Source organism: Triturus cristatus, chromosome 6 (assembly GCF_964204655.1).
Source record: "Triturus cristatus chromosome 6, aTriCri1.1, whole genome shotgun sequence".
NCBI lineage: Eukaryota > Metazoa > Chordata > Amphibia > Caudata > Salamandridae > Triturus > Triturus cristatus.
This window is the reverse complement of record NC_140589.1, coordinates 1,160,941,106-1,160,963,043: the sequence shown is the minus strand read 5'-3', so window position 1 is coordinate 1,160,963,043 and position 21,938 is coordinate 1,160,941,106.

Below are 21,938 nucleotides of genomic sequence, written 5' to 3'. Positions count from 1 at the left end.
CTGCTCTGACCTGGTGCAAAGTCGGACCACAGCCTGCACCACAAAAGCGAGCACAGTCCATAGCCACACCTGAAGAACAACAGATGCACCCGGGCAACTGAACAGGCAGCCCGGAGGGCCGAAAGAGCAACAACACCCACCGCCACCGCCCCAGGACCCCCCTCCCCAGCACCCCCCGACCAAAGACATGCCACATCAGCTAAACCTAAACATGTACAAAATAATCCGCTTGATGTCGCACAATCACAACTGGTGACATGCATGTGTCGTCACAAAAATGAGCATCACACATTCACTTTCGAAGCACAAATGAAACTTTATTGAAATGAACACTGAAATGAAATGAAGACACATTGCGGCTCCCCTCGTGGCAATCCGTAGGTCACAGCCTGCAAGACAAAAATCATGATGAGAAGGTGTGTCTTGCGCACATCAAAGGACAAGGAGAGAACGAAGGAGAGAGAGAGGAAGAGAGGGAGAGAGAGAGATAAGAAGAGAGGGGGGAGAGAGAGAGAGAGAGAGAGAAAAAGAGAGGGGGAGAGAAAGAGAGAAGAAGAAAGGGGGAGAGAGAAAGATAAGAAGAGAGGGGAAAAAGAAAGAGAGAGAAGAAGAGAGGGGGAGAGGGTGCCGCCCCTGTGCACCCAGGCCACACTGCTCACCTGCTGCCACCGGTGTGTCTCCAACCACTTGCCGGTATGTATAGCAGTTCACCAGGTCACACATCTGAGACAGACACATCATCTGAAACAGATTCCAGATACATGATTGGCACAGTACACACAATTGCACAAGACAACATCGCCTGCCCGCCCATGCACACGTTTGCCTCTTCTGAGGCCAGGGTTCGCAAAGGAAGCACCAGGAGTAGCAAGGAACAAGCTAGAAGTCACAGCTGCGACCCCTAATGGTCCCAAAGGACGTCCATGGTGGTTTTAAAAGCTGCACCCAGCTCAAACAAGGAAAATGCACTGTATTAGGATGAATTCACTGCACCACCCAGGGCAGCTGCAAACTCGTGCTGCCTTAGGGAGTGCGCATTCATGTGCAAAACAGAGTAGATGCTTTGAAGCCTCCCCATGTTTCACAGTGCAGATGGGAACCCCCATGCACTTTGAAAGGGGATTAGAGATACCACGGGACTGACAGATGAAAATATGAGATCTGATTGGCTGCCTCACATCAACGAAAATGTTTGCATTCATTTGTAGGACTTAGGGACTCAGTCCCTGTGTACTGGGAAAAGAATACAAATTACATATATGGGGGCAGAGTAGGGATAGACTGGCTTTCTATGCCTGGTGGACAGGGCCCTAAGTGCGCATGACATTTTGGTCGGATCTCTTGTGTCAGCCCTACAGTCATGCACACTCAGCATGTTTTCCACCTGGCTGTGTTGCACAGCCGGGTGGAGAACATGCCCAGACTCCCAGGCAGTGCCTTGGCCAAACAGCTGCTAAAACCAATCACAACACTGCTGATGCAGCGTCGTGATTGGCTGGGAGAGTCTGGGAGCCTAGGGGCTTCGGGTGCTGCCAATGCTGGGTGACGACGGAGGAGAGGTGTGCGGCGGAGGCAAAGGTACGTTTATTTTATTTATTTTTTCATCCCCTGCCCACCACCCCTGGTCCGTGGCATCTGCCACTGGAGTAATCTACTTGAGACACACCCTTTGAAAGGCAATCAAGTGCAACCAGCCGATCAGCCTTGCAGTACTAATCGCTACACATAGTCCTCTGGACTATAGAATTGAAGATTCCCCTCTGCTGTGTTTGTGTTTTTTTGTTGATATGACTAATTCTATCCTGCTACTGAAATAATATGGCGATCTTGCACACATTGATTGCTACCATTTAGAATATTCGTTAATAGGTCCTAAACTTCAAACATATACACTCTAAAAAGCTAGTGCCCCTCACGTAACGTATTATCCAGCCTTACTTGCACGCAACAAGAATTTATTAACAGGAACAACCTGCTACTCATGACACCACAATACCATGAAAGAACAAATATATTTATTTATAAGTAAAGATAATGTTAGAGAAAGGTGCATTGATTTCGCTGATACTACTGATTCACACAAATCACTAGCCTTAGCAGTGACAATAGCAGACAAATGGCCAGATGTACGACCATTTGCTTTTGTGACTCGCAAATTGTGAAAAATTGCGAGTCGCAAAAGCAAATGTACAACAGTGTCAGAGACACTGTTAGCGATTCCCAATGGGATCTCAAAATGTGAGGCTGATAAATATTAATGAGCCACTCGCAATTTGCGACCCCATTGGGAATGGCTGGCCCTCCCAGGGATGGTGGCCTGCTGGGCTCAGCAGACCTCCATGTCTGGGACTTTTCAATAAAGCAGGTTTATTTTTTTAATGCAGACCATTTTCCTTAAAGGAAAACAGGATGCATTTTTTTTTTTAGATAAAACGTTTTCGTTTCATTTTTTAGGGGCAGGCAATGGTCCCTGGGACTTGAAGTAGGTGGGAAATTGCAACTGTTTTGCAACCGCAATTGCAGTTGCAAAACAGTCATACATAGGGCTCCGACTCGCTATTAGGAAGGGACGACCTTGAAATGACCCTTCTTAATAGCGAGTCGCAAATCTTAATTAGTGAGTAACTAATAAATTGCGACTCGCTAATTAGGGTTTGTACATGGCCCTCAGGTAATTTTGCATGCGCAAATGGGTCGAAAACCAGTTTGCGCATGCAAAAATACTTCGTACAACTGGCCCTACATCAGTTGTCAAAATAGCTGCAATCAAATAAAACAATTTAGGGCCTCATTACGATGTTGGTCAGAAAGCATTTTGACCGACTCCTTGTCGGAATCGTTTCCAACCGACTCGGGTTCGGAGAGTCCGATCGACCGATTACGATGTTTCCAAACACTGTTCGGTCGGACTCCCATTGACTTCAGTGGAATCCTGTGTTCGGACAGACAACACTGGTTCCCATTGAAAAAAGCGTTGTTGTGGAAAACCTTGTATCCTGTGGCGGACATCCCATAGTGCCTGCCACACTGTGCATGGTTGTAGAGACATGCCCCAACAGGAGGCCTCCAGGTGAAAGGGGGCATGAAACGGGCCCTCAAAGTCAGTTACCGACTGCCTTCCCGTGTTGGACAGTCCGATTCGGAAAGGCTGTCCAAATCCGACACTGTTATACGTTGTTCGGAAACGCGGTCCGTAGAGCTGTATGATTTGGCTCCGACCGACTCGGAGTCTCTGAATGCTGGTCAGAACCGCATCGGAAAGACCGAATGGTTACCTTCTATCGTAATAGGCCGGTCGAAAATGTTTCCGAGTTGGTCAGAAACATGAGTTCTGACACAGGTTAGGAAAATCAGAATGCCATTTGGAGTCTTTTCCGACCGACATGGTAATTAGGCCCTTAACTATACTGAAATCTTTGATTTCCCAAGGAGACTACATGCATGTAATTTTATTTTTAATGTAACTGGGCCGCTGGTATTTTTCTTTTGGTGTCCTGCATACCACTAACAATGTGCAACGTGGAAATTCTATTGCAATCTATTGTGGTGGGTAACTATTTTTTGGGTTTCCCCACCTATTTAATAAAAAAACATTTACAATACTTAAGGCACAGCCGCAGTTTGTCTTCAGGTTACTCAGGGTTCCATTACAAATCTTATGAAAATTCTATGCCAGCATTCTAGCTCCGAAATTACATATAGTTACAGATATGTTGTGATTTAGGAATACCATGGGATTATGTATTTGATCCGGAGGGTAACCGGGGAATTGCAGAATTTCCAAGGGAATTGGGAATATCGCACCCAGTTCCCATGGTAATCACTAATTTGTTGGTCCATTCCTACTTGAAATTGTACTAGCTTTTGGCACAAAAAAGATAAGTGTGTTCAGTCTTTTAATTTGCACATAGAAAATCCTTTACGCAGGTGAAAACTGATTTACCTTTCATAATGAAGTACAGGGTGTCTTAGAAAACAAGACAAGTTTTGTTATCTAAAACAAACCACTCCTTTACCCAATTTGTGGTCACCACTTAACCTCATAAAAGTGCATCATCACCTGTGATGTCATAAAACCTGCGCATCAAAAGCATAACTTGTGAATTAGTTGAGGCATATGAAGAAATGGAGATGTACGGGCAGATTTACAAGCCCCTTGTGCCACTTTTGCGTCACTTTTGCCATGTTAAAAGTGAGGCAAAAGTGGCGCAAGGGTCTTGTAAATCTGGCCCTTAGGGGCATATCAACAAGGGCTTTATCTCTGCTTTTTTGGCTTTAAAAGCCAAAAAAGGAGAGATAAAACTAGCGCCCTATCAACAACAGGGTGCTAACATGCAAATTTGCATGTTAGCACCCTTTTACTCTACGCTTCCTCTTGCATCTCTAATGAGATGCAAAGGGGGCGTTCCAGAGTAAAATAATAGGAGAAATGTCGCTAAGCGACATTTCTCCTATTATCAAGAATGTCGCTAACCCTGTTAGAGACAAAAAAAGCAGCGCTAACCGCGGTTAACGCTGCTTTTTACGTCTGGTATTTTTCTGACTTAGCCATGATATCCTATGGAAGGAGGATATCGTGGCTAAGTTTGCCTGTCCCTATCAACAAGGTAACGTGAGATTATCGCTGGGTTTCCAGCGATAATCTCACGTTAGCCTGTTAGCGTGAGGATTTTTATCGCTATTGAGATAAGCGTTGCTAATAGCACGCTATCTCAGCGATAAAAATGCGCGCTAGCCGGCGATAATTATCCTAGCGCTAAGTGCGCTTAGAGATAATTATCGCCGGTTGTTGTTGATATGCCCCCTAGTTGGTAAAAAAATGTGTAGCATGATAATACCCATGCTTTAGAAATATGTGAGAAACCTCCAACTCAGGGGTCCAAATTGAGTGTAGGTCAAGGACTTGACATTGCAATCGTTTCCTGATTTCACTTTTAGACGTGGCAGGAAAAGAACACTGATTCTGAAATCCACCTAGCTAGTTCTACAGCTTGTTGGTCGATCTGGATGCTTTCAGTGTATCTGTTTCTGACTTCTACTGCTTCCCTTCTTGCACCTCCTGGCCTGTTGGATCCTTTACAGGTTATTTTCTGAAGTCACTAGTATCTCACTGGTTTGCATACATTTCCTGTATATATTTCAGTTCTCGTTCTCTATAATCAGGAGAGGGAGAAGTTAGCCGCAGTCCGTTTCTATGTAAAAAGAAGCCTAGAATTGCGCCGCCATGAAACCTATCATGAAAAGCAAAATCTGGAAAAGGCAGAAGAGTCAGGCACAAGTATAATCCAAAGGAGACAAGCAAGAAAGAGCAAGGGGACAATTGACCCACCAGCAAAAAGGAGCAAGAAGCAAGAAGTATTAAGGGAGGATGCTTCCTCTAAGTACTCATTTATATATCCATCTGTGCGCGGAGCAAGGAGATGTGGAGAAACCACTGCCTCTGAAGAAGGAAATCTGGTTATTCGGAATGGTGGGCACCATTTTGGAATGCTGAACAAAGCGCCTTGGCTGTCATGTCAATGCCAAAATCTACAACAGTTGAATGCCTTTTCAGAACCACCATTCCCCAGATCGGGATCGTGGATATTTTAACACCACACTGGAAGTAAAGACCAACGTGCTCCAAAGTAAAAGCTGAGGCAGTCTTTCAGAGTGCTCCAGTCCTGATCCATTCACTGTGGTACAAAGAAAACCCCAACTATTTGCTATTTCAGTAGGTATAGATGTGTGTAAATACAGGGCTGGACTGGTCGTAGTGGGCACCGGGCATTTTCTTGGTGGGTCAAAGTTAAGGGGCCGGTTTTTGACCCGTGGCGGCTGGTTTTGTTACTGGGGGCCAGTTTTGCAGCAGTTTTGCCCTATAATAAAAGCGGCAGCCGGGCCGGTTGAGCAGAATTTCCAGGGCTGGTTTCTCTTCCCAGTCCGGCCGTGTGTACAAAGCACGAGACATGAGAAGGTGCAAGGGAACCATAGGGCAAGTTCAATGAGAGCACATGGTGCAGCACTTTGTACTAACTCAGCTTTCTAAAATATGTAAAATTAGTACCAGTCTATGGATAATATTAGCATGTATCTGTATAATGTGGTGCAGGTGCACAACAGTGGCATGCACATGCTTTTCTGCTGGCAGTACAACACAAACGCTCGGGTCATCTGCCTCAGTATAACAATATGCACCATTTTATCTACACGTGAGTGTCTCCGCTATTCAGCAGGGTGCTGCACAAAGTCTCAAAACAATGGTGTAAATATTCACTCTATGAGGCTATGGGTAGGAGTAGCTAGAGGACTTTTAACATTCTTTAGCAAAGCTAAAACACCCTTCTTTTCAGACATTTCACATTGTAGTAAACTAATAAACAGCATAAAGTAATCTTAACTCAAGGCAATACAGTTGAACGAATAACGAAAGTAAGGTCCAAACTAAATTAATAGAAAACAAATTTTATATAGACAACTAGCACACAAAATTCGAAGACAATATGAAAATGAATACAGAAAAAACATGTTAATGTTGGTGAATGGAGACAACCTTCTACAAGGATCTCTGGGCAGGTCAATGTCACTTTATGGCAATGGCGACAACCTTTAAAAACTATTGCTGTTGGTCTTTCCACAGGATCAGGACAGGCAAGTGCACAATTGAACTGGCTGTGAACATTGTTGTAAGTTGCCATTTGGTTCCAAGTTGCCTTTGCAGAGGACAGACCCCCTCATGGATCTTGGAAGAATCAAGCCAAACAGGTCTCCTTGGCCTCTAGCAGATCTGGTCTGATGTCAGGGTAAGGTTTCTCGGAGTGGGATCAAAAGCATTCTGCAACCTAGGCACAGTTGTTTCATGAATTCACCCCTTAGATGTTTTGCAGAGCTTAAATCTTGCAAGTACAGCTTTTGCTATGCTTGAAATTCAAAAACCAATTTAATATATTTTCTTGTTGGCTGTTGTCTTAGCACGTTTAGTACCACATTAATCAAATAGAAACACACAGTCCTCTCATTTCAGAGTATTCAGATCAACTCGAGGTCTCTTGATTCTTCCCGGAATCCACCCCTACAAGGTCGTTCAGAATTCTTGGCTCTCTGAGCTCCAATGACAGGATTGCTTGATAACAGTGCGGCCAGTACTCTAATGTTCATGTGAAAAGGAACTAGTATTCTCTCATTGACCAAGGGGCTCTACAAGAATTTAGGACATTTTCAAGTGAAAGCCCTATTTCTGTTAGAGATGATTTAAAGTATTTGGTACTAGAGTTGCGTAATTTAGTGCTCCACTTTTTTATATAGACATTTTATTTAATTATATTATTCATTGTGCAATTATTATTAATCAAAAGATCAAAAGTAGTAGGTTGTTGTATTTACCTTAGAGGAGAGCCATACATATATTACTGAAATGTAATCAACCCATTTACTCACACTAACCCCACTTGTTTGGACACCGTGTTTTCTAAAGTTGATCAAACTTGTAACCAGGCCGGAGCTGCATGCATTTCACATTTATAAAATGTTCTGCATGTTTCACTTTTTCCCTTTCTGCAGGTGTCTTATCAAGCTCCTTGTTAGCTAAACCAGCCTTATTGTTATTCTACAGAAACCTTTAAATAGCTAGTTAATCATCTGGATTTGGCTGTTGACAGGTAGACTATGTTGGTGGGAGAGATCCTCCTGTACCAGGCAGACTGGACCAGTGATGCATCCAAGGTCTGTCAGATGTTTGCTTTATTGTATAAAACTGGGAAACCGGGGAGTTCACCTGCTCCCAAACAATGACTTTTCTTGAACTGTCCGTTTGGTGGAAACTGATATGAAGAATCTTCCAGAACTTTCTTTCATGTATTAATTATGTGTTTCATAGAATAGTTTGCAGATCTTGTCCTTACTTTGTGGAAAGAAGACCTTTTCACAAACTGCAGGATACTCCAAACTAGAATTCTTGGCTTCTTGTTCCAGCTCTCATACTTTTTCTCCTGAATCTTAAACTTGGTTCTTCTGATGCTGACACCTTCCCCGCAGAAATACCCCTGCCACTTTTGCAACCTATTGATTAGAGAAGCTCCTCTATGAAACCTACTTGGTTGCTATTTTGTCTGCAATATGTAAATATATTTTGCATCTTCTTCTCATAATATATAAATGAAGATTGCATGAACTTTTAAATATGCATGCTCTTACTTTTTATTTGCTACCATTGTTATTATTGATTTAACTTGTAAAATTGACTTAACTTGTTCATAAAACCCTCATGGTTAGTCAACTTACTCTTTCATTTCTGTGGAACCATACAGGTTTCACTGTACAGGAAATGTATTGCTGATGTTAGCTCCCTTCTTACACTTCAAGTCGACAATCGAAGGTCCACATGACCAGCAGAGAGTCCTGTTTGATGATTGAGACATAAGGATCACCTGCTTCATCGGTACATATATTCGAAATGTTGCCTTAGCTGGCTGGATTATGTTACCCATAGTGTAACATAATCAGACCTTGAGTAGCTTGCTTTATGGCAGTTCAGATCACATATTCTGTTTGTATTGAATCCCATTTGTGTAATCGTATTACTTTCCATGCAACAGCTCTGCCTCATCTTGGTCCACCTCTCTTCCTATTTCAATGGAAAGGCATTGATGACTCAGAACAGAAGGGGGTTGATGTCTGCTGGCCTAGAGTCAGAATTCTGTCCCTATTCATGTGTGACTAATAATCCTCGGGGTGGGGTAAATAGCATAACATAACAAAACATAACATAATGTAACGGAACATAATGTAATGTAAAGTAGTGTAACACAACACACATAGCATAGCATAGTGTAACATGTATTTTTAAAATGCATGCTGATCAGGGGCTATCTCAGCGCTGAACAGCAGATGCTTATTGTTATCAAACTGAATTGCACTCATGTACTACACCTTTGAAAGCTGAAAGACTGAGTGAATCCACTGGGATTCAAACCTATGACTTAGGGGCCTACTCAAATCTCTACAATGGATCAAGAAGGTGGTTAAGTGGAATGAGAAAGTAAACGTCTCCATGGGCCACTAGCACCTTCCTGAAGATTAGCACTATTTCGCCTCTTCAGGAGGACCATGATAAACCAGTTCTTCCACATTTAACTAGTTGTATTCAAGTTGTTCCAAGCCAAGGTTTTATTTCTTGAGTTACACTCATGAATGTAAGATCTGCCACTAGGGTGGTCTTGAAAATTATGTATGTTACTCAAGGTCAGTAGGTATTAATTTATCAATGTATCACGTGCTGACAAAAGGAGACACAGCACATGGGGAAATAGAATTCCTTGCAATGTATGTTTCAAAGTAGCCCAGTGTTTGTCAGGTGCTTTGAGCCCACATGTATTTATTTTAATTTTGCTCTTTCAGGAAAGCTGCATATGACTGCTGATGTTATCAATCTTATTTGTGCAGGAGTGACATCGAAAGAGAAACACTTATAGTATAAGTACAAAACAGGCCTGAAACCACAGGGATGGTCCTGAAATCAAATAGTTTGAAGCAGGAAAGACGTTACAAGGAATGGGCAAAGCAGGCAATTGCCCAGGGTCCCCATCTTCCAAGTAAAGTTTCTTTCTGACTCACTTCTCTTTATTTTTGTATGAACCTTTAAAATATAATTTAATATTGTCAGCCAAAATAGGACTTGATAATCGAAAAATAGGTACTAAAATTCATCGTTTTCCAAACACAGGTCTCCAAAATATTTCTTGCCTGGGGCCCCCAAAATTCTTAATATGATGCTGTGGGGAAGGACAAGTTCGAAAGGTAGATGGAATAGTTAAAGGGTAGATACCTGCCTCTCTTTTTTCAGGTGTGTCTTGTTTTCTGACACTTTTCCTTGAGTGCCCTAGAAGAATGGGAGCAGTTTCCAACCGCATCTGTGCACGGCTTCAAACCAGTCTCAACCCCACTATTTTGAAAGGGTAAGGATAGGTAGAGCCCTCCCTAGGACTTTTCAGAACTCTATTTTATTGGTAGACGTTCAGTGCCTGTGTAGTGCATGTTGCTGCAACATAACTGTTGTCTGTTATATGAATTGGGCTGTGCCTCGTTTATAAGAGTTGCAGCCTAGAGGGCCTGCCAGTGGTGCTTTTATCTTGCCTAAAACTGATCGCCCACAACCCAAAGCTGAACTGGATCACTTACCATTAGTATAGCGGTGCTACTGATTGTCCCAAAGTAGACAGGACATCTTAAGGTCTCTGAGTGTGCATGTAATGGGGTCAATGGGGATGTGGAGGATCTGGAGACATTATAGAGACACAGCAGAAAGTCAGTGTTTTAAGAAGTGTCTGGTCCTAGGAGATGAGTGCTATACTCCAGTGGGGTCTCTGGGGGTACCCAAACTTAATAGCTGGTCGCGGTTGAAATTTTCCAGTCGCCCACCGGACCCCTTGACTCTCACATTAAACTTAGAGGGAGTGATGGTATAGACTTACTCAGAGCTTCAAAAACACACTGGAAAAACACAACAATGTAAAGAGAGCGTGGAAGGCCTCTCATGATCCTTTTGGTAGTAGGGCAAAGTGATAACAGACAAATTAAGGGGCATATCAACAAGGGCTTTATCTCTGCTTTTTTGGCTTTAAAAGCCAAAAAAGGAGAGATAAAACTAGCGCCCTATCAACAACAGGGTGCTAACACGCAAATTTGCATGTTAGCACCCTTTTACTCTACGCTTCCCCTTGCATCTCTAATGAGATGCAAAGGGGGCGTTCCAGAGTAAAATAATAGGAGAAATGTCGCTAAGCGACATTTCTCCTATTATCAAGAATGTCGCTAACCCTGTTAGAGACAAAAAAAGCAGCGCTAACCGCGGTTAACGCTGCTTTTTTACATCTGGAATTTTTCTGACTTAGCCATGATATCCTATGGAAGGAGGATATCATGGCTAAGTTTGCCTGTCCCCATCAACAAGGTAACGTGAGATTATCGCTGGGTTTCCAGCGATAATCTCACGTTAGCCTGTTAGCGTGAGGATTTTTATCGCTATTGAGATAAGCGTTGCTAATAGCACGCTATCTCAGCGATAAAAATCCACACTAGCCGGCGATAATTATCCTAGCGCTAAGTGCGCTTAGAGATAATTATCGCCGATTGTTGTTGATATGCCCCCAAGTGAGCCAAACGTCACGAGCCGAGGGACAGTGTAAGCTCACCACAAAGGGTGGGCAAGTCCCCAACCTTCAGAAGATGATTTCATTTTTGGCATGGCCAGCTGGGGTCTTGGGCAGTCTATCTTCCTTGAGTCATCCTTGAAGAAGGTAACACTCAGCTGGGTTTTGACCTTGCCTTCCAGATCAAGGTGGGCTCTAAACTTGCAGGAGGTACAGGGAAGCATAGCCTTTCATGTGACAGGACGATGTTGGAAAACTTCAAACAAAGCGACGATGAAATTGAAATAAAAACTTTGACTTAACTGGAATAATTGTGGCATTTTTGTTGTACACAAAGGAAAGCTGTGCGTCTGGAGTGGGGTGACACCTCACCCCACACTTTTTCAATTACAGCTGTGCAAGTACCATGAAGAACACAACAACAGGCCTTTCTATGCGCTCTAGACAACACCATTCACACAACACATGGTGTCCCACATACGTTCTGAGATTCCATGAACTGCCACCTCCTTATATACTTCAGGGGAAATTTGAGAACACCATTTATGGGTGTTTGAGCTTATTGTGATCGAAGGGTGTCAACAGACAATCTGCCAAGGTGTAGGTAAAAATGCCATAGCCCCTGCAATATGGATTCAGTAGCCACCTACAGTGAATCTTTACAAAGAATTGGGAGGGGGAGGGAGTAGCCAACCGCCATTGTTCGTTGAGATATGCTTAGATTGTCCTCCCTATTCCACAGAGTCGGAAAACAAAATTATGCAGAACCCTCAGTTGAATATCAGACATTAGGTCACTCTGGGAATACCAACGAGCAGGCCACAAAAGCAAAAAATGAAAAACAAAGTGAGAAGCGGCTACAGCCTTCAACAAATCCAGCTGTGTGACAATATTTGTCCCTCTGGAATGCTCTGCTTGAGGATTAACATTTGGACATTCCTTATTGCAGCAAAGAGGCAGTGCCCACATGCCCAGTCCCTTCTTTAACACAAATCAGCAAGACCTGTGCCGCAATCAATCAAGAGGAGCATGTATTTTAAAATCTAGCCCTAATTTCACAGTGCAATAAAGGAGCAAGCCTATAGCATTAAAAGCAAAACAAAGTATGTCTTTTAACTGCTGTGCTAGAACCAAACTCTGGGGCTTATTTACAAGACCCTTGCGCCACTTTTGCTTCACTTTTCCCATGTTAAAAATGACGCAAAAGTGGAGCAAGGGCCTTGTAAATCTGCCCCTCTGTCTTTAGCGAAATTAAACGTGCTAATTGATTACACCTGTTACGGGTTATTTTTAATCACCAATGACAAACAATTTATTAAGATATTGCAATTTTCCCTCAAGATACCATTATCTATTTGCAATTTGTTTTTTAAATGACACACTATTGTTAAACTAACCATCAGTATCTATAATTCCCTTTCTCACAACTACAAACAATTATACGCTACAAATTGTGCTAATTATTTAGTTTTTGTTGAAATATAACATATCATAAAGCTGTGCTATAATATAATATGATGTGTGTTGTGCTGGCCATGAATGCACAAAGCAACACAATCTCAGCATGTCACCAAAGGTGGTAAGCAGTGAAGGGAATGTGAATGAGAAAATGGGAATGATGCATGAATAGGGAAAGACTTGTTTGATCTGAAAGGAGGTGTAGAACTGATGAGGCACGGAGACACAAGCTGGCTGTTCCAGATGTCAAGGGCCATTAGAGAAATTGACTTAGAAGGAAATCATCCAGCGAAAAGAGAGAAGCTAAGAATTGCAGGGGAACACAGAATACGATAAAGGAGCAAGCAAAACATAGTGTCTTATTACAAGCGGGCCGGTAATTTGAGTACAGCACCTGATAACATTAAAATCTAGCTCTGCTGAGTAGAAAGTTATCGGGTGCAATAAAAACCGCCAATTGAGGGTCATAGGGGAATAACTTACAGATGCTGGTACTTACCGCACCAAAATCTGCATGTTCCGGTAAATACCGGATATTTCTCCGATGATAAATATCGCCCGGTTTGACTGTCATTTTCCTAGAAGTGCTAGAGAGCAGAATCTCTTTAAGGATATTGGCAGGCTAACAGTCCTGGGCCATATTATATATTGTAATACTTATATCACTGGGGCACATGTAGCAACATGTTCTGATATCTTCAGAGGGCATTCCCTCATTTGCATGGGGGTTGTGGACCCTTGCAAATGAAGGAGTCACTTTGCCTCTGAGCTGTTTTACAGATGTGGGCATAGAGGTAACAGAGGGTGCCTCCTAAAGGCAGTGCTCTGGGGTGAAGAAATGGGGTCCAATGGACCCCAAGACAACCCTCTGCAGGCGGGTGCTGTCCTTCACTGGACCACCTGCAAGGGTATCTCTCTCTCCTCTTGAAAATGCAGGCAGCCTGTCGCCTGCACTGTGAAACACCGAGCAGCTTTGAAGCAGCCGCTGCACAGCCCTGAGGGCGGCACATTCACCATAATAAAGAACACTTTCCCTGCTTGCAACAGTATCCCTATTTTAAGGTGTGCTATGACACAAACAAAGAAAGTGTGCCCTTATTTAGTTAATACGGGCCCAGGTCTATAGGTAAATAAATGCCTGCTCATTAACCAGCAGGGGCTGAAGGAAGCATCTTCCAACTTCAACTGAAAGCTGTTTGCATTGTTATTTTTCAGCACTTGTGACTTATAAGTGGCCATTATTAAGATTGATTTAGACTTTAGGAATTAGCATAATAAATCTGCCAACTGCATAGAAGAACATTCTTTATGGAATTTGCTTGCTTTCCTTTTGTGTGAAATTTTATAACAGACAAGTTTCACCAGTAATTTAAACTCAAGGTTATTCCTTGCATTCAAAAGTCACACTCTGCAGAGCACACAGAACAATGGTCATGTATGTATTCCAGATGTAATTGCAATTCTGTGAAAATGTGGGTGAAGTGGTGCACAGATGGCAAAATATGTCCAGGGCACAAGCAAAAGGAAATAAATTGCTTAAAAGTGCAGTGTATGTTTGGAAGTGGTGAAGTGAGGGAAATGCGAGGAAGTGCATTCGGGTAAGAGTGAAAAGAGGGTACTGAAAAGGAAAGAGAGGTGGTTGAAGATGTGCAGATGGACGAGATGTGCAGAGAAAAAGGGCATATATCTAACTTAAAGTGCACATTACTGAAGGCCAAACGTCCTTCCACAGGCCTCAATACTACTGAAATTTCAGAAGTGAAACATTTTGCAGGTTAATTATTTATAACAAATCATTGTTGTTACTTAGTTATCTTAAAAAGCTAACAACCATTGACAAAGCCAATAATACTTACAGGTTTTAAGTTTAGGTCCTTTGTTGTGTTATATGTCTGGATGCAATTACATGTCAGAGATAAAACAAAATACTGGTCAGGTAGCACACTGTGGGAATCACAAAAATGTATTTTACATGTTCCTTATTAGAGAACCCCCAAATGTTGTATCCCTCTTAAAGACCTGTCTTCACATATTTCTATATGACTGATTGCAATCAGCAGCTGTGGGTCCTTCCGTGGTTAGAGCATTTTCTTCCAAAATAGACACTGCATGTGTTGTGATGGACTAATTACCCAATGCACTCTCCCTACAGTGGTTCTCTGCCTTGCTGCTCAGCCTATGATGAGGTCATATAGAATGTTCAGTGGGTTTGGATTGAAAGGAGAGTCAGTTGGTGTGGAAGGGCTGAGCAGCGAGTCAGCTGCTCCTGGTGGGGCACTTTTATGGATCAGAACATCTTCCTTTAACCTAGAACCTGTGATGTAACTTAAGGAATAAATCTACTACCTTTACTTACAAGACATGCTTGCGCACCTTTCTTCGTTTTAACACACTGCATGCACTGCAAGACACTGGGCAAGCACACACTTTCAAAGGCTGAAGTTGTCACGCGTCACGTTGTACAATTTGCACATTACTGTACCTGTTAAACATATTAATGCAGTAAGACGTTTTTAATGTGTTTAGTATTTCAAGACTATACGTTCCCACTGCTTTATAAGCCTTGCTTTATCACTAAATTAATTTGCTTTAACATGCACCATTTGCCAAACATTGTTTCAATTTTTTCTTTGGAGGAGGAACCAGCCTTGACCCCACGTTTGTCCATTGAGCTTGCTCGCGTCACTCACTACATAAAAGTCATACCAAACTTTTACACTTCACCACTTTCAGATGTCACCAGTAGCCACTGCAAAAAGCCCGTGTCTAATTTGTCCTAGTGACTGCACGTAGTAGGCACTAGTCTTAATTTCCGGGGACCAGCATGCGTGCCCAATTCAGGTAAGAGAGGTGGGGCAGGGCGGAAGTCGACAGATGACAGAATAGGGAAAATAAAATAAAAGACTCAATAAAACCACTTACCTTGCGCGCAGAGTCGGTGATGCGGCGAGCGCAAGGTTAGTGGTTTTATTGATTTTTTCCCTATTCCGTTCTTTGTCGACCCCCCCTGCTCCGCCTGTGCCCCGCCCATGCCCCGTACCTCCGCTCTTACCTGAACCGGCCGCACCTGGGGGCCAGGACTTATTTTTCATCATCAGACTTTTACTCAGAATAGGAGATTGAATGCAGAAATGTGAGTGGGTAGGAGGACGAGAAATGAAAACAGTGACAAAGGAAAAATGGACGGATGGAAAAAGAAGCTGTAACAGTGAGATAAAGAGAAAGGAACCCTTGGTGTCCTGGACTCCAGCATTTGGCTGCTGCAGGGGTAGATTCATTAGCAGAGCTGTGCATCCCCTGCCCTTATTAAGCAGTGCAGAGACAACATGTACCTGAATCAGAGGTAAGACAGGGGCCCTGTGAGAAGAGGCTCGTCATTTATCAAAGCGTCCCGATGAGAACTTGCAAATTACGGAAATAGTGCCCAAACGTGGTCAAATCACCTCATTTACCTTGCAGTTAGGCAGTTTGCCTAATGAGGTGGAAATCTGCTCTGTTGTGGCCATAAATCATATTAGGTAAAAAAAAAACGTAAAGAGATTTTGAAGTATTTTTTCGCTCTCGTTAATGTTATCGTCTTCTGTATTCCTGTCCAACGCATGTGTGTAGCACTGAGGCTGAGGTAGGACTTTTTGATTCATTGCTAGGACTCCTTTGGGAACCTTACTGAACCACAAAGATGGAGTAGGTAAGGAGCTTTGGATGTGTGTCCAACGTAGGCCATACTTCACTCATCTTCATCATGGTTCCCTTGTCAAAGCTTCAGTTTCTGCAGATGATGGGAGTTTAAAAGGGCAGCGTCAGTGAAGGCGTCCAAGCCCGGGTCCAGCACGTGCCCCTCCGGGCAATACCGGAAACGCCTCAGGCAGAGAAATGCCGTACCCGTATATCAAAGGGCCAGGGCCCCCTCTCCGATGGGACTTTTCCAATCTACTATAAATCTTTTTCAGATGAGTAACAATAAAATTCTGTCGGCACCCGGACTCATTTCATCCATCACTGCAGTGGAGGATTTATCCTGCACAAAAATAATCTCCTTTCGAGGAAGTACGAGCCGTCACGGTGATGGATACGACCATTAATATGCCTGTGTTCCCTCCCTCTGATTGTGTTGCTCGGTTATTGGTGGAAAAGAGTGCTATTCATTGCTGCTCCGGAAGGCTGAGGTGCTTAGAGAGCCTTCCACGTTCTATTACTTTTAGAGGATTTCTTTTTGCAAATTATAGTACCAGCTTGAGTTTGTTTTCATTTTAGAATGTGTGTTCTCTAAGTCTCTTTTTTTTTATAATTGTTTTTTTGTAATCGTTTTTTTCCACATTTGAGCAATAAGACTCAGAACATTAAACTAAGGGTGCTGACACCTGGTGCAAACACGGTTTCAAGTTTGACAAATTGACTGCCATTAAAATGGGTAACTGTAACATTTACTGGTTACTATGCTTAGAAAACTGTGGTATCTAATGCTACCCAAACACATGTTACTGGTTTTATGTTGATAGTGACCTAGGCTGATGAACTTATCTGATGCGCTACCAGTGGGTTTCTCAAGACCTCATGAGTTACATTATTATTATGCATGGTGATGCACGCCTGACCATGGAGGGAAAAATCAACTGGAGAACCACTATGCAGTTACAATAGACGGACAGTTCAACATGCATGTTAAATAGTGCCGTCACCGAATGCTACTGGCTGAGAGTAGGACTGGAACAAGGCAATGACATCTTCCCTCCACTCTTTCCATGAACTGGATCAGTTTCTCCCTTTAAAGGCCCAAGCTGATATCATTGTGACACACAGGTGATATATGGTCAGTCACTTGTGCACAGTAGATGACAAAGATCATTACCCTGCTACAGCAATTAAAAACTGCCCCATCAGTTGGCTGGGTTCAAACTGGAATGGCATTGTGAGCAAAACAACTATGGATTGTGGCCCAGATCGCTCTACTGAGGTGAATGTATGACACTGTTTTGCATTCTGTCCATCAATTGTTCTTTTTGCATGTGTCACCCCGAGTGGGACGGGTATGCACAGACGTGGGTCCCATGCTCTCCATGACACTGGAGTCAAGCTATACTGGCTGATGAGGGGTGAAACCCCGAAACGGGTCCTAAGATGCTTGTTTTCAGTCCAGGGAGGACCTGGCCTGGCAGTTCGGTCTGGACTGTTCCCATTGGGCGCAGGGTCAAGACTGATTAGCATATGGCTGGGTTCAAACTGGAATGGCATGGTGAGCAAAAAAACGATAGATGTAGGCCCAGATCGCTGTACTAGGGTGAATGTATGACTTTGTTCTGCATTCTGTCCATCAATTGTTCTTTTTGCATCCATCACTCATAACTAGCATAAATTGATCGATGAACATGCGTAGGACTATTTGAATTCTGATTACGTGACATCCCCAATCAACCTGCAACCTATTTGCACTCTTCTACAAATTTGTTGATGATTCACGGGGACCGAGTATCTCATCTCTTGCAAATGGAGGATATGCTTCTTCTTGCCCCCGCAAGATTGAAGACTCAAGCTGAAATTGTGGGCCATCCTCCATGGAGAAGACTGATGCATGATTCTCAGAAAATGTGCCCACCTTCACTTTATTATTAATACCCACAAAGATGAAGGACTATCTCACAACCAAAACAGAATTCAACAGAGAATAAGGGGTAATTAGCGATCCATGTGAAATACCAGCAGAAAGAAAGGGCAATCAAAACCACACTGATGCTCAAGCTATCATTAGAGAAGAATGACATTAAAAGCAATATTGAAGTGTATTTTTCTAATTAAGGAGAAGGCCCATTTTGGATGAACTGTCATACCATGAACTTCCGGAGTGAGCATTTTTTATCATTATACGCAGGATGTGGATTGCCAAACATTCTCAGTACACTATCTGCTATCTACTATATGTATGTGTAGCCCTGGCACAACTTTGTTTCCAAATGTGTAATGAGTTAGGCAGAGTTATCCTAGTTCCTTTCCCTGCTTGGATAGAGCCTGGAGTAGCACCATCGGTGATGATAAAACAGCAGTAAAATAACAGTCTCAAGCAAGGGTGTGTACACTATAGTGAGCCTCATGTATGTCTGACCTTCCAAAAAACTGCCAATGTCCCCTTCTGATTTTTAAACCGTTTAGGACCTGTGCACAATACAGTAAGGGTCTGGTTAGATCGTGGTGGACATGTGTCCACCACCATTTTTCCGATGGTTTCTCCATCTTCTCTATTTAGATGCTGGTGGTTCGATGAACGAAAGACCATCGGAGTGCCTCAGACTCCGCCAGGTATGTTCACCCGTGTTAACGGCGCAACAGGAAACAATGGCTGTCAAAGGGAGTACTGCCAGTTTGTCCACTGGCCCAATCATGATGTGCCTTCCTGCCGACGTGATTGTAGCAGTAAAACCTCCACACCTGAGTTGGTGTATTGGAACCAATATAAAGAAGAAATGTCACTTTTCCTCACCTTCACACTTCCTGTGTCGCCATGGGCCTGATGTTCCAAGTCCTGCCACTGCCGTGTGACCACAGTGCAAATGATTGCTGGAACCTCAGGAGAAGCTCCTCCATTACCTGTTACCTTTTCACTTAGCTGTTTAAATTTTCACTGAATGCGTGCATTTTTAAATCACTCACACAAGCAGTAATATACCAATGTGCAATGCATATGTCTGTAATGTTGATGTGTAAGACATTTAAAGAAACACACCTGTCTGACCACATTGTAATTATAATTTTGGTGCAAGCTGCCTTCAAAGAAATGGACACTTGTACAAAAAAGGATATCAATTAAAACATATAAAGGACACCATACAGGTATGTTTAAATACATTTTGAAAAGTGTCAAATGAAAACATATGCATTACACATCATTGGGATAAGTGCAATGTAACATGATGTAGAACTTGCACTGGAGAAGGTGTAACCTTTACCGTATTCATTACCTGTAAAATTACTGTCAATCCCAACTTTGAATCAACCAATATATTCATCCATGTAACATTTCCCTTCTCTAGTTCAAGTCCTGTATTGTATCCAATCTCAATTGTCACAATATGTAAAAGGTGTAATGCAAATGTGTACATACTTGTCAGTAATCAAGGTGAAAGAAACACACTTGCAGTAACACATCCAAAAATACTTTTAAACATCTATTTGTTGAATGAAGTGTCCATTGTCATGATGAATGCCTGCCCTTAAATTCAAATGACCATCACTTACTATGTTAACCAGTGTATGCACTCAACAAAGTAAACATGAAAAACATATGTTGTATTTCCTGCCATCACCATAAAGATAAATATGTACTTCAAATTTTAGTCAGAAACATTTCAAGGAATCAAACAATTGTCAAAAGAAAATGAATGCAAGGACAAACTTGGTGAAAAGAAACCTAGAGAGTTAGTTAAAACAATGAGATACTTCAATCAAAATAATAAGGAAGTAAACAGCAGTCCATGATATTAAAAATGTCCTGTGCACTGCTGTGCTGTGGCACAAAGCTTGCCTCCTAATTCACTGTCAAGGGGAACCTCCTTAGAAAGGGGCATCTAGTGGGCCGACCAGGCACCTCAAGATCGTTCTTTGGAGAGGGGGTCTGAAAGGGGTGGCCTTGTGTTTGGGAGGGGTGTTTTTGCATTTGGGAGGGGCAATTTTGGTTTTGGGAAGGGCAGTTTGGACTTCGGAAAGGGATAAGACAATTGCAAACAACAAACTCTCTGGGGGAGAAAGTTTAGGCTGTTCGGCAGGGAGTTGGGTTTGGGAGGGAGAGGGAGTGGCTTGTTGGCTGATGGGCATGTGTCTGTTAAGGATGCAGGTGCTTGTGGGTCTAGTGTATGTTGTATGTTTGCGGTGTTGCTTCCTAGGTGTGTGTTGTTTGGGTGAGTTTGGGAGCTTGTGTTTTGTGGGTGTGCTTTCTAATGTATCTGAATGTGTGTGGATGGGTGTGCTATGAAGGTGCTGGTGGTGGTGCTGCTGCATGTGGATGTGGTGCTGTATGTAGGTGTTGTGTCTGTGAGTGTGCTGGTGGGGTTGGTGGATGTGTGTGTGGTGGTTGGCGCAGTGTCTGTGGGTGTGCTGGTGGTGGTGCTCCTGCATGTGTGTGTGCTGGTAGGTGTAGTGTCTGTGGGCATGCTGGTGGTGATGCATGTGGGTGTGGTGGCCAGTGCGGTGTCTGTGGGTATATTGGTGATGGGGTGGTACATAGGTGTGTTTGGTGGTGGGCACAGTGTCTGTGGGTGTGCTGGTGGTGGTAGATGTGGGTGTGGTGGTGGGTGTGGCATCTAAGGGTGTGCTAGTGGTGGCACATGTGGGTGTGGTGTCTGACTGTTTGTGTGTGTGTCTGTATTTTGCTGTCTCTGTGTTTATGTGTATGTGTACTGCTTGTGTGTTTTGGAGTGGGTGCATGCAAAGGAGTGAGTGTGCTTGGGACATGGATGGGAATAAGGAATTGAGGTGGGGAAGAGGCGGGAGGAGGGGCACAAGGGTGGGAGGGTTGAAAGGCTATGGTCAGTGAGAATGCCAGACTTTGAAAAGACCGCTTTAGTCCAGACATACCACTATGAATGACTTCTAGGTAAGTTACCATTTGTTACATATGCAGTGGCGTTAAGGAATGCAGTCTGGCCTACAGCGATGCTGCGGAGGACGTAAGTAGCCTCCTCAATCAGTGCAGCTGGGGTTACAGGGACAGGGAATGAGGTGCCTGAGGAAATGAAGACACTAGCCCTTTCATGGGGGCAGGGTTGGCCAACTGGTGGGGAGCAAGAAGGAGTGTGGAGATGGATATCTGGATGGCGGACAAGGACGCAGGTGTATCTGGAGCAGTAGGGTCCGCCACCACCAGGGACTGGTCACTTGCGGAGGCCTCCAAAGAAGATGTCAAGCTGGTAGCCTCCATGTCAGTTCACTCACCCCCTGTGGCACTGTGTCCCTCGGTTTTGGTGGTCTCACTAGCTGAGACACAGTGGCCAGTTGGTACCCCGCCTGCATGGCCAGCGTCTCCTTTGCCTGCTCCAGATTATGCTGAAAATATATATACAATTTTTTATTGTAGCTGTGTGAATACAACTGATCAATAACTGTGAGCACAAAACATTTTCTTAGTTTCCATATTGCACCTGCTACAAGGCTCACAAATGTTGGTTTTTCACATCATGATCTCATGAACGTAGGGAACATCTTCTGAAACCGTTTATCACAGTTTTGTAATTCCCTGTGATAGCTCCTACAGCATAAATGATCCTGTCTCTTAACCATATTCATTTCTCTAAAGGAACTGTTGAACACCTCTGTTCTCCACACAGTGAACTTATGTGACTAATAAGGCTATACACCAAAACTACATTT